Source organism: Cupressus sempervirens, chromosome 1 (assembly GCF_028749045.1).
Source record: "Cupressus sempervirens isolate cs-2001-9-10 chromosome 1, ASM2874904v1, whole genome shotgun sequence".
In the NCBI taxonomy this organism is placed as follows: Eukaryota; Viridiplantae; Streptophyta; class Pinopsida; order Cupressales; family Cupressaceae; genus Cupressus; species Cupressus sempervirens.
In genome coordinates this window covers 519799579-519812272 of record NC_143118.1, presented here as the reverse complement: position 1 = coordinate 519812272, position 12694 = coordinate 519799579, and the positions used below count along the sequence as shown (strand labels likewise).

At 34.7% G+C, this 12694-nt stretch overlaps 1 protein-coding gene across 3 annotated transcripts in view; it reads left to right on the top strand.

Moving 5' to 3' along the window:
• EMB2083 (AAA-type ATPase family protein) overlaps nucleotides 1–12694 on the top strand; it is a 159364-nt gene that overhangs the window by 137632 nt on the left and 9038 nt on the right. The window lies entirely within an intron of this gene.

The following is a 12694-nucleotide window of genomic DNA, read 5'->3' as shown; positions in this document are numbered from 1 at the left end:
TTCATTCTTGGCTTGTTATTTCCAAAGAAACTTTTCCTTGAGAACTTGAGAGCTTCAACTTGTAGGTTCAATAAACCACATGACGACAACCCTAGAGGTTTTGGCTTTTTGGACAAAAACCCAGATCCGCCCACTTGGTGAACTTAGAGTAATGAGACTTGCTGCGAGTCAGGCGAGTCTTCTGGTCAGCAAGTTGGGTTATTCTAATAGGGTCAAAATGACCTATAACCCTAGCCCGACGGGTCACCTTGGGTGACCCGCATGACTCTCCTGAACCGTGCAACGGGTCACCTTGGGTGACCAGCATGACTCCCCTGACCCACGGGTCAGTCACGTGACTCGCAGTTGGGCAAATCCGGACGCCAAAAAAACATAAAATTTCTTTTTCCTAATTTATTTTTAGTTTTTATTTTCCTAATAACCCTAGAATGGCTTTCACAACACTCTTATGTGAGAAAAAGAAAGAAAAAGAGGAAAAAAGAGAAATAGAGTTCCATTTTTTTGCAACCAGCTGAAAGGAAGAGGAGAAAAGCTTGCATTTGTGACATTGGAGCGGCTATAGACTTGTTTTAACGTTTTGTTTATCTTTGGAACATTTGATGATGGCTATTGATGTGATGGATTTCATGAATTTGATATACATTTTGATGGATTTCATGGATTTTATATATCTATGTTTGCTATTTCCTTCAGCTACAATTTAGTATTTACCTTTGTACTTTTCATTTATGTAATTGATATATGTTTGTGTATGTGATCGAATTACTTTCTATTTCATGATGTTAGTGTCTTTAAGCTTTATTATTAATGGGTGCATGGAATGTTCTTTAAATCCTAAAAAATCTCTAAATTTCAAGGGTTTTCTCACTTTGTTGAGTCACTGCCGAGTCATGGGCAAGCTTGAGCGAGGTCATGAGTCGAGTTACCCTTGCAGAGTCAAGGCCGGGTCCAAGTCTTGTTACTTTGGGTGAATTCATCTTAGGATTCACGACTACACATCATTAATCAATTTTCATGGAGATTTGTTGATTTATCTTGTAGAACTTTAGAGGGTTCATTGTCATATATTATGGGTATATGTTACCATGGCATTTTGCATTTTCTGATTTGTAAGAACAATAGGAGTTTGTAGAAATTGATACATTTCTTTATCACAAGAATACCCAGTAACTAGCTTTGAGTCTCTGTGTTTCTTCAATTAAGCTTCCTTGAAAATCTATTTTGTTTATCTTGGATGTTCAGTTTGCATGTTTGCATAGTGCAATATTAAAATATGATGAAGCAAAATATGAGCAGAAATCAGAATCTTTATCTGATTTGAAGCATTATATAGTTTGCAATATATAGTTTTAATAGAGTCAGTGATCTTGCTAGCTTGTTAGGATTTTAGCAGTGCATATATTTTGCTGTTGCATGTGTGTCAGATGTTATTGCATGGCAACTTGGTGAATACCTGAACGCTTGCATGTTGTTGGAGCAGTTTATGAATAGGGTTACCATTGCATATTATTTCTGAGCAGTCTTGGTTACTAGATTTGTGTTACATGACAGTTTGGTGGATACCCATATGGTTGTATGCTTCATTTAAATCAGTTTAATGAAGTGGGTTTCTTTCTGCATGCCATTTATAAGTAGTACAAAGTTTTGGGTTTGATTGCATGGCAGTTCTAATCAGTTCCAAACAGTGGCTTTACCTTACATTTAAGTATTTTGGCTCATGCATGATAGGGAATGAACCCAGAGGTATATTGCTTGTAACAGAGGAAACAAATTCAGTATTTATATTAGACATCTACAATAGGGCTACAAAAGGTTACATCAACAGTGAAAATTAAAATGGGAGATTGTTATCTAGTTTCCTTCTTGCTTCACTAGCTATAGAAAGGGATAGAAAAAATAGTAAATGTTCACAATAAATAATCGACATATGGAATAACTTATGAATTTTTTAATCACTTCTTTCAAGCATTTCAAAAATACCAATCAGATATGTCATGAATTTTAGAGAAGTTTCTTTTGAAAGAAGGTAAAATGATGGATAAGAGGCATAACAACGATGAACAGATTGAAGTTGTTAATGATGAGCATATGGATCATCCTGATGCCAAAAAATTCGTTTGAAGAATTAAAGTACATGAGACTTGTGGCAGCTATGTTAACACTGCTGAAAGAGATGAAGTCAATTCTGATTTGGTTATGCATAATAATAGTGGTCCATTAATTTTGCATGATCCATTGCTTGAGCATGCATCTGCATGTGTTGAGGATATGAATGAAGAAGTGGAAACAATGGACTCCATTGAAAATTGTATGGTGAAAAACATTACTGATTTAGATTTGAGGAAGGACTTAACCAATAAAGAACTCAAAGAGCCTATTTATGTTCTGGTATCATACCATCACGATTCTTTAATTGGCATGAAGTTGTTTAAGAGATTAAGGAAGCTAAAATTTCACCTCATCCATGTGAGGGTTTAGGAAAAGAGGAATCAAATGTTATTTAAAAGTTTGTTTCATTGTTTGCTGAACCAACAATTATCAATCAGCTATGTGGAGGCAACTCAGAAATTTCAGTTTGCAGTGAACCAGCACTCGTTGATGACCATCAACCCATAAAAGGAAAGGTGATTCAGATTCGTGAAGACATCACACAAATTTCCTTTACATATGTGTCATTTCCCATTAGCTCATTTTGCCTTGGTCCCATGGGCTAACCAGGTTTTCTATACAATCATAATAGTTTTTGGCCTAGGCAATTTCAGTTGTGGGTTAATCAAGGTTGTTTCAGTGGTGTTTCCAGGCACTTTCTATTTTTAGTATGTCAGCGGGCTCAACATTTTCAGGGTTGGACTTGGAGTGTCTTGTCAAGACCTTTCCAGCAAGCTATCACAAATACATATTCAAGTCCATCTACTTAGAGATGTTAATGCTTGAAGATTTAACTGATTATTATAAAGTGACTTTGTAACTTAAGCTCATATTATTAATGTCACTTTATTGTCTATGAGCACTTTATTTCCTTAAGTGGGGGGAAAGTGTTATTTTAAAAAGGGAAATAAAGAAAAAGAAAGGGACATGCGAAGAGTTACCCGCTTGTTCATAAAGATGGAGGAGGAACTCATTTCAGCATACTTGGTTTTGTGATTTGGATTTCGCTTCCTCTCTTGCAGATTTATTTTTGAAAGCTTCAGCTTTCAACAGGTGAGATGACGGAAATCCTTAACCTCGGGCATTGGACAGAAACCCATTGTTAGTTGGAGACATCACATAGGTGTTTCACATTCTATTCCAGGTTCATCTTTTCTGTTATCTTATCTTGCTGTAGTTACTGTATCTATGATTGGATTTCTTGATTATTTTTGTTTAAGAACTTCAATGAAACATTATTTTTGAAAATGTACTGCTGGAGATTTTGTGTAATTATATTTTGTGATTTCTTTTATCTAGCTACTTGTTGGGGTATTGCTGGTAAAATCTGAAAAATCATTTTGCATGAATATATTTGTTTAAGATTTCTGAGATTCATTCAAGAGTTCCAGGGAAAATATCTGGTTAGGGATATTTCAGTGGTATCAGAGCATTGAACCTGCCATCTTGTTGGGTATAATTAGAGATTTTGTTCAGAAACATATTACAAAAGGGTTTGTCAGAGATAAATTTACAATTAATTCTATTATTAGAGATATAATTTGTAGGAAATAAAGATTGTTTCTGGTGTAAAAAATAAAATCTGGCTTTAGAAATAATATTGGAAACCATGGCAAATAATTGATGGTTGATGTTCCCTATCGTGGAAAATAAGCGTATGTGACAATATATTGGAGGCCTTGCTTTGTAGAGCTTGCAAATTGTTTTTTTGAAATATAAGTTTACAACATTAATACTAACCATCTGATGGTCACGAATATTTCATTGTGAAACTTCTATGAGAAGCAAGTGTATTTATTGACAACCATGGTGCGGTGAACATTAAAAAGCTGAGGTGATAATTATCACTATATTTAGGTCTGCAGATGTTATCCTTTACGGAGAACCCCCCAAAAAACATTCCTTGTCAAGGGCGAGTTAGTAGTTCTGAAGATTAGCGTTCATAATTTTACTCAAAACATTGTTCTACCAAAGTTTGACTCACAAGAAAAGTAGTTTCATTAATATGAGTGGCTTGATTTATCAGTAAACCAAAGGAAATCATATTAATGTTGAAATATGGTCTATAATATAATCAGTTGATATGAGACTTTAAGTCCAAGGGAGTGGGAATTAGTGGGAAAAAATTGGAGATAGTCTGCAAAGCATTTAAGCCCGCCTTTATACAATCAAGCATCCATACTGGGCACAGGAACAACATATTCCACTGCTATCATCGGATGAATTCCCTGGTGTTGGGCACATAATATCTGTTGGCTTTAAGCTTTTTGAATTTGATGAGTTATTGAAGAGGAAGTTTCTGCGATTCCATCTATACACTTGTGCAACTTTTCAGTTTGACATTACACGTGTTTTCTGGAACAGAATCAGTTGCTTGATGGCTACCTGTAGTTATTGCCATGAAAAAAAAAGCCTAGTTTCAACTAATACAGTAGCATTTTGGAAAAATTTAACTTCTAGCTTATGCTGGCACACAAATAATATAATCATGTGTATGGGAGCGCTGTCATTCACTTGGTGATTGAGAATCAACCGTTAAACGGAAAACCAAAGGAACTCCGAAGTAATAATGTCAAATATTTCACCAAACTACAGTTTGGATTATAATATTTGGAATGAGCCTTATATATGCCATGTCTTTGTGGTGATTTAAGGCTTTGAAGTCTAGTGTTGGGTTAGAAGAGCAGAGGAATTCGTCAGAGATCAAACTTATATACTTCCTGCATAGATTATATTGCTGCTACTGTCATTTGGCTTATGCATAAATTTTGTTGAAGTCTGCAAGAAGCTGAAAATATTTGGTAGCATGGTGGGGCATGTTTGTCAAAGTTGTTGTAGCTGCTGCTTATGGAAGAGCAGGTTTACTTCTGAACTTGTCATTGAGGATGAATATGTTGATTCTAAGGTAATATTTGTAGCTGTCATTCTGAGAGATCTTTGAGGCTGCAAACACACCTAGTGACACACAGAACAGGGACAATCAGGTATTGACATTAATTGTGTGGTTGGTAGTTTCCAACAGGTCAAGAACTGCATTTAGTTAGACAGCAGCTGGTTACTATCTTTGTGCAGTATTGTTGTGTACTGTTCTTCCATTGAATGAACTTAAAATTTAGCAAACAACATTGCCAAGCTTCTGTCATCAGCACCATCATAGCTGGAGTTTGAAAGGCTGTATAACTCTGTAAGGCAGCCAAGTGTTTGCCAAAATGACAGTACAGTTTAAATAAGCAACTTGAGAACTCTAAGAATTGATTTCAATGCGGTATTTTTAATCTTTTGAGCAATTTCTTTAGCTGTACATCCTCAATTGACAAAACATGAGCTAAATTAAATAATTCTCAAGTAGACATGTCGGGGACAAGTGTGTGTCACAAAACCAAGGCAGAGCACTGGAAATTTATAGTACATTTTGAGGCTAGAGAACTTTGAGACTAGAACTGAGCGTACAAACAAATCTGTTGCTGCTGTTTGGTAAATCGGTGGTTGTTGTTTGGTAAATCTGGAACTGCATGATAAACCATTGTTGTTACATACTAATAGTTGCAGGAAAGTTTTTAAAAGCAAGTTCTTGAAAAAGAAATTTGTAGCCAAACCTTTGTTTGGGTTATTCCAAATGGGGAGAATAGATGGCTTGGGAAAAAGTCGTAAGGATCTTGTTAAGTCACGACAGCAGTTAGCCCAAAATTTCCAACACAATGCACGAACTGAAATACTCGTCATTGAGGAGTACAGAAAACTTCTTCCCCAAGTTCAAAAAGATTTACCCTTCATTGATTATATGGACTGTCATCCAAAGCTTAGCACATCCATAGGGGTCTTGCAAAGGTTGGATGTGTTTTTGAGGTTGTAGATTCCTCTAGTGGTTTGTATCTCCTTATGGTGGATGGATGTGACAATAGTTTTTTGTGGGACTTGAGTAGTGGCAGAGTTAGTAGTATAGCTTGGGTGGGTTACACTGATGGGCTTTACCACCTATGGCATGGTGAAGAGGAGATCAAATTTGAGAGATAGGAGTTCAATGATCTTCTTGGTCCTATTATGATTTTTTATGGGCTCCTTGTGTGTATGAGAATTTGATAGTGTGTAATGTTCGCATTTTTGCTAGCATCAGAGTTTTGAGGGGTTAACCTATCATTGTGATCCTTGTAGGCTAATAATTGTGGATAGAGGGTCTTGAGGCAGAGGCTCTATTATGGGAGGGTCTGCTCTTATTCACAATTTGGTATGTTACAGTTTGGTCTCTGTTTGACTCAGATTGGACTTTGTTTGGGCTTACTTTCATGTACCTACTATTTATGGCGAGTCTAGTGATGGTTGAGAGCGACCCTCTCTATTATAGGAAAGTGCATTTTCTTACATCCCAAAATTTTGCTTAATTAAAAATGTTTGTTATAGCTGTTGAGACTTCAGATGAAATCAAGTTGGTCGGTTAATTACATGTGAAAATGAAGTGCTAGTTGTTCATTATGAGTTTATGTGAAATTTAGGAGTTGGTTTATCGTTATTGTTAGTGAACAATTTTTCCCTTTGAAGTATTAATTGATTCTTGACTCTATTCCCAAATTTAAGAGAAAAACACACACACTAACAATTGAGTTCCTTTAATATTGAACTCTCTGTATTTAATAAGCACAACTTCCTGACTTGAAAGATCTTGCAGATTAAACCTTATTTAAAAGAATGATTTTCACAATTACTTTTGACCAGAAAGTATAAGGCAAAACACTCAATTCTTAATAATGAAAAGAATGTGCAGATTAAAAAGCAATTAAAATTTCACAACTGTAATCAGCCACATGACTGATTGGTACTGTGAAATAATTTTAAACAAATGAGATTAAATGAGGGCTACTCTGTTATTACAGATTCAAGCTTAACATGTAATGCAAATAAAGAACCGGCTTCATCTACATTCACTACCACATGACAATGACAAGTATGCTTCAATAAAACATACGATTTAACAACCAAGATTCAATACATAAAACCATAGTTTAAAAATTCGGTTTTGGCAATATCTCGGCTGGCCCAATTTATTTTGAAAATCTTGGTATCAGCAAAAACTAGGCAAAAAATGCAATAAATCGGCAGTTTTATCGAACATTTGAAAATACAATTTCTTAAAATATTATAAAAAATGCACATATATACCAAATTTGTAAAACATATAATGTTTTGAAATTATAAACTAAAATGAGATTATACTAAATTTATAGAATATAAATCTTTCAAAAAATAATCCTGCTACCTATAATAGTTTAAATAAAATAATATTACTGTTGTTACGTGTATATAAGTTATAACAGTGTTTTAGATTTACTAAATTAAATTTACTAAAAACAGTAGCACAGTAAATTTAAAATATTATTCACTGTATTTTATATTTTTAAATTCTTATCAAAACAAAATAATAAATTATTTAATACATTTTAGTTTTAGTATTTTTCAAAAGAAATTATGTTTTAAATAAATATTTTTTAACAAACATTAAAATTTACAAAATAAGATTTTAAAGTTTAAACATACCTGGTAGTGTCGAATGCTTGCAGGTTTGCCAAAATTTGAATGAGTGCAGACAAATGCTTTGCCACCTCATTGAAAGAATGGACACGAATACAAGACAAATACTCCGAATGAATGCAGACAAGTTGGTGAATGTAGACAAGTTGCCAAATGAATGGACACCAGACAAGTTGCCGAATGCAGAGGGGATATTAAATTGTGAATGCCCTCACCAAGTGCAGGGAGAGGTAGATTAAATACCATCGCCGTCAGAGACAATAAAAAATAAACTTAAGCCCAAACAGTTGCCCTCAACCTAAACCAAAATTGGTGACGACTTCTCGATGCTTTTTCCAGCGTTCTTTTTGCTTTTCGCGTGATTTAAACGAGAAAAATCACCACGTGTTTTTGGTTTGTTTTGCCCCTGATATTTTTGGCATTTATTTCAGTGTGCAATTTTCCCGCAAAATACCGCGAGTTTGGCGAAATATCACCATTTTTTAAAAGTATGCATAAAACCATACGATCCCACATATCATTGCATTGAATGTCAAGTATCACCTAAAACAAAAAGATAGTTTAAAATAAGTTTTTAATATCCAAAGAGTCGAACCCCTCAAAATCGCAAAATTATGCTTTTATAGCTTCGCCGGGCTTTAAGATTCAAGTTTAAAAACTAACTCCTTGGGGAGTTACAAAGTAACATATTGAAACGGAGTCTTTAGAGAAACTAATTAAAAGGAAGCCTACTAAGGCGAGTAACCCCTAAATCTTGCAGCTCTCTTCCCCTGATGACGGTTTAGAGAATGTGACCCAAAATGTTATTTTAAAAAACTAGCACACAATCAATATCCACAAACAAAAATAACTTGTTCATTGATTAGCATTGGCATTCGATTATCATTTCGAAGAGTGTTTGAAATATCTCTTCTAGCGACAACTTGGAATTCTTCAAACTCATGGACATCTTCAATTGCTTCCTTGACTTTAACACATTCTTCTTTTGATGCAATGCTTGGAACTTCACCTTGCGCTACAACTTCTTTGACTTCATCATGCTATCTTCTTGTAATTCACTCCTCTCACCTTCAGATGATGCAACAATGTGCTCATTTGGGTGAATTTTGTTCTTCACAATTGCAAGGTGTAGTCTCCATATTTTGTCCTTGAGGAATTTTTGTTTTGGGACAAGGGGTGTTAGCCAAATGTGCTCTTCTTTGTAATCCTTCGAAAATTCCTCATTACATGTACTAGGTTTCTCCAACGATCCCAATTAACTTGTAACTGTCTTGATGATATTTTTGCATGATGTGCAAGTGAATTCCAAGTGTGAAGCATTGTGAATTCTACACCAGCCACCTAACAAGATGTCATCCACATGCAACTTCTCAATGTTCAACTGCTTCTTGATCATTTCTTTGAATCTCACGAAGCATTCATTTTCAGCACATGGGATTTTGGATTCTGGATCTGTTATTATGACTAGTTTGAGTACATCCCAAGAGAAAATTTTCTGTTGCAAAACTAAGTGTATCTTTGACAAAAATGTCCAGCCAATTCAATCCGTTGTACCATGAATTCTCCAGTTGTCCATCACTGCAAAGTCAAATAAACTCTTTGAGAACAACTGTACATTAAAAACCTTATGAAGTGTAGGGAAATCTACTTGATGACCTTGATTAAGAGATCCATAACTGATATCCATCCATTTGAGAAATCTCTTTTTGATGCAAGGGGTTAGCTGAATGTGGTCTTGTTTGTAGTTCTTTTCAAAATTCCTCATTCTATGTACCTGTTTGCTTGAATGATTCCGACTGACTTTCAGTTTCAACTTGCTGGAGGATATCTTTGCATGATGTGCAAGTGACTTCTGAATGTGTAGCATTGTGAATTCTACACCAGCCACCTAAGAAGATGTCTTCCATATTCAGCTTATCAATGTTCAGCTGCTTCTTTATCATGTCATTGAATTTCACGAAGAATTCATTTTCAGCACTTGGGATTTCTGATTTTGGATCCACTATTATGACTAATTTGAATACATCCAGAAAGAAAATTTTCCGTTGTAAAACTAAGTATACCCTTGACAGTAATCTCAACTCATTTTGCATAGAGGTACCATAAATTTTGCATTTGTTTGTCGGTGCAAAGTTGGATAAACTCTTCAAAAACAATTGTACATTCAAAACCTTATGAAGCATAGGAAAATCAACTTGATGACCTTGATTATGAGAAATGCATAGCTGATATCCATCCATTTGAGAAATCTCTTTTTGATGATTTTTTTCTTTCACCTTTTTTGGATTTTTTGATATGTAAAAGATCTAACATATATCTGATTTGATACTTGAATGCTCATACTAGCTGCAACCAACTGAATTTCTTCTTTTCCTTGTATGGTCTAATGTTTGACCCTACCAGCGCCAATTCTGTAGGTGGCACGATGATGGAAGGGGCTCTTAAAATAACTTCTCCACTTGTAAATTCTACTCTCGAAGTTGATGAGAATGGGTGTTTGCATTCATGCCCTCTTTGTGCCTATTCTATTGGTGTGTGTGTGTTTTATGACACAGACAACATAAAATTAAATACTAGGGCTACTCTATCCTCTCTTGAACAATATCCTCCAATGTGCTAAATAATTGTACTATTTGGTCACAAAGATGACTTCACTATTTCAATTGTGTGTGGTTTTTTGTTTAGGATTGACTCTCGTGGTAGAATTTACCAAAAACCTCCATGAGGTTTTATGTTTGCTATTCAACACTTTGTCAACTTTTGGATGATAAATCTTCTTTTCTATTTTCTATTTATTTTTTATTTTTTGGGTTTAACACTTGCAAAGACTTCTAAAACAAAAGTAGAAAGAAGGTTTGAAAAGTTAAATTTCTAACCCCAAACTAATTCTATGCACTAAACCTGTGAAATTTGGAGATAAGGCTTCAAAAGTGGAATCTGAAATCTATCCTTCACCAAATTCAACAAATCCACAGGAATGGTGCAACCTTCTAAGGTATTCTAGAAATTTCTACATCACAAATCTTCACCAACATTCAAACAATGAATATAATAAAAGTTAAACTTTCTATTACAAGTTTGAACTAACTTTTCACAATAGTTGTAAATCATCCAACCATCAAAAGTATGAACATATTGATTCCATAACGAACATCCCCATCAAATTCTTCAATCACTTTAACAACTTGAAAATAAAATCTATTATAGTAGGAGAAGAAATCATGCAACTTGGAAAAGATATCAAATTCAGCACCAATTGAACAGTGAATCTACTTGAGGAGTGTTTATGAAACAATCTCTTGGAATCTCCCTTTATAAATTAGAGGAATAGGGTCTATATAGGAGTTCAAAAACAAATGAAGCGCCACGATTAATTCATAAATAAACATCCAAGATTTAGAGAACCATGCCCTAATTAGGGTTTACAATGATTATCATAGAGAACCAATGGAAAATGGACAAGTTAGACGATGCTTTCTTCCAGAAGAAAACACCCATTATCATGATGAAAGAAAAGACCGAGTTCATTGAGCTTGGATGCCTTGTCATGAAATAATCTGATTGGTGGAGATAGGTGGTCGCCACCTTAGCCTGCTTATCTATTTGCTTTGGACAATTCTTCTTCAATTTTGGGAATTTGAGATTTTTCGAAAATATTCCTAAATTGACTTTCTTGAATTTGATTCCTTCTCCTTTTGCATGTTCTTCTTTGTTCCAAGATTTTGGACTTCTTGGTGTGTGCTTCGAAAATTGGAAGATGTCTTTGAAATCTTCCCTTGTCCATCCATCCTTCTTCTTGTCTTGAAATTCTTCATAGGTGATGAAGTTGTTGGTTGTGTATGCTATCCCCATCATGAGCTTGCATTAGACCAATAAAACAACATTGCAAATTTTTTCAATAACTCATTGAAATGAAACCATCACTCATTCCTTTAATCTAGAAATGACCTTTTGAATTCTGGAAATGATGAAGCCTCACCTTGGAAATGCACTTTGAAGTCTGATTTTCAGGAAATTTCCATATTTAGGCAACTTTCACCATTGCTTCCTTGGTGATTTCAGCCTCCTCTCTCTCTCTCTCTCTCTCTCTCTCTATAAAACTCACACCATTTTCTTTGCTATTCATAAACTTAACATTGTCCCTTTGAAACTTTAGCCTTTTCCTCCTTCTGACTTGGAATATTTTCTTGATGTTTGGTGATTTTAACCTCAAATGGCGTTGGACTCCACAAATTTCAAACTTTTCTCTAGCTTTAGAGAGTGGATTTCATCTCTTGATTTGCATTCTTCTCCTAGGTTGTCAACACTTGGTCAATTTTTATCATGAGAGGGCGAACTTTACTTGTGATTGTGGATATTTTGTCTACTTTCCTTAATTGACTTTCCATGGATTAGAATTTTGTTTTTACGAATTTCTATGAATTTTTTAAGAAACGTTTCTCCTGCCTAAGTGGTGTTCACTATAGATCAAGGAATTTCCTTAACCAAAGTTTCTTCCTATCATGGCAAACTTTTAATGAGACTTGAGGAATTCCCAAAACGCTCTATTGGAAAACTTTCATTATGCTTTGAGGAAAACCTAGATACAATCATTTTCTATAATTGTTAAGAAGATCAATTGGTGGAAATAAGACATGCCATTATCCCCAAAACTAGTAACCTACGGGCATATTCAAGCCTGCAGTTACAAAAATGATCATAACTTCTGCAAATCTTATGAAATTTCAAACCAAATCAAAAGCAAATGAAAATAGATTCAATAATCCATATTTTTCCTTTGGTTTCAGGCCCGTTCTGTTGTGTACTTGATTGTGCCAAAGGGAAAATCATACTGTACTAGAGGAAAAGCCCAGAAAATGCAACATAGAACTTGCCAAAGATGAAGTTTCTTATTCAATTATTCTCCAACCTTCGGCAACCCCCAAATTTGAGTTAGCATTACATATTTGTAATATCACTTCTTTGGGGACATTAGAAGGAATGAATTTACAATATTAAATTTAACTATGTAAGTTGGAGATTT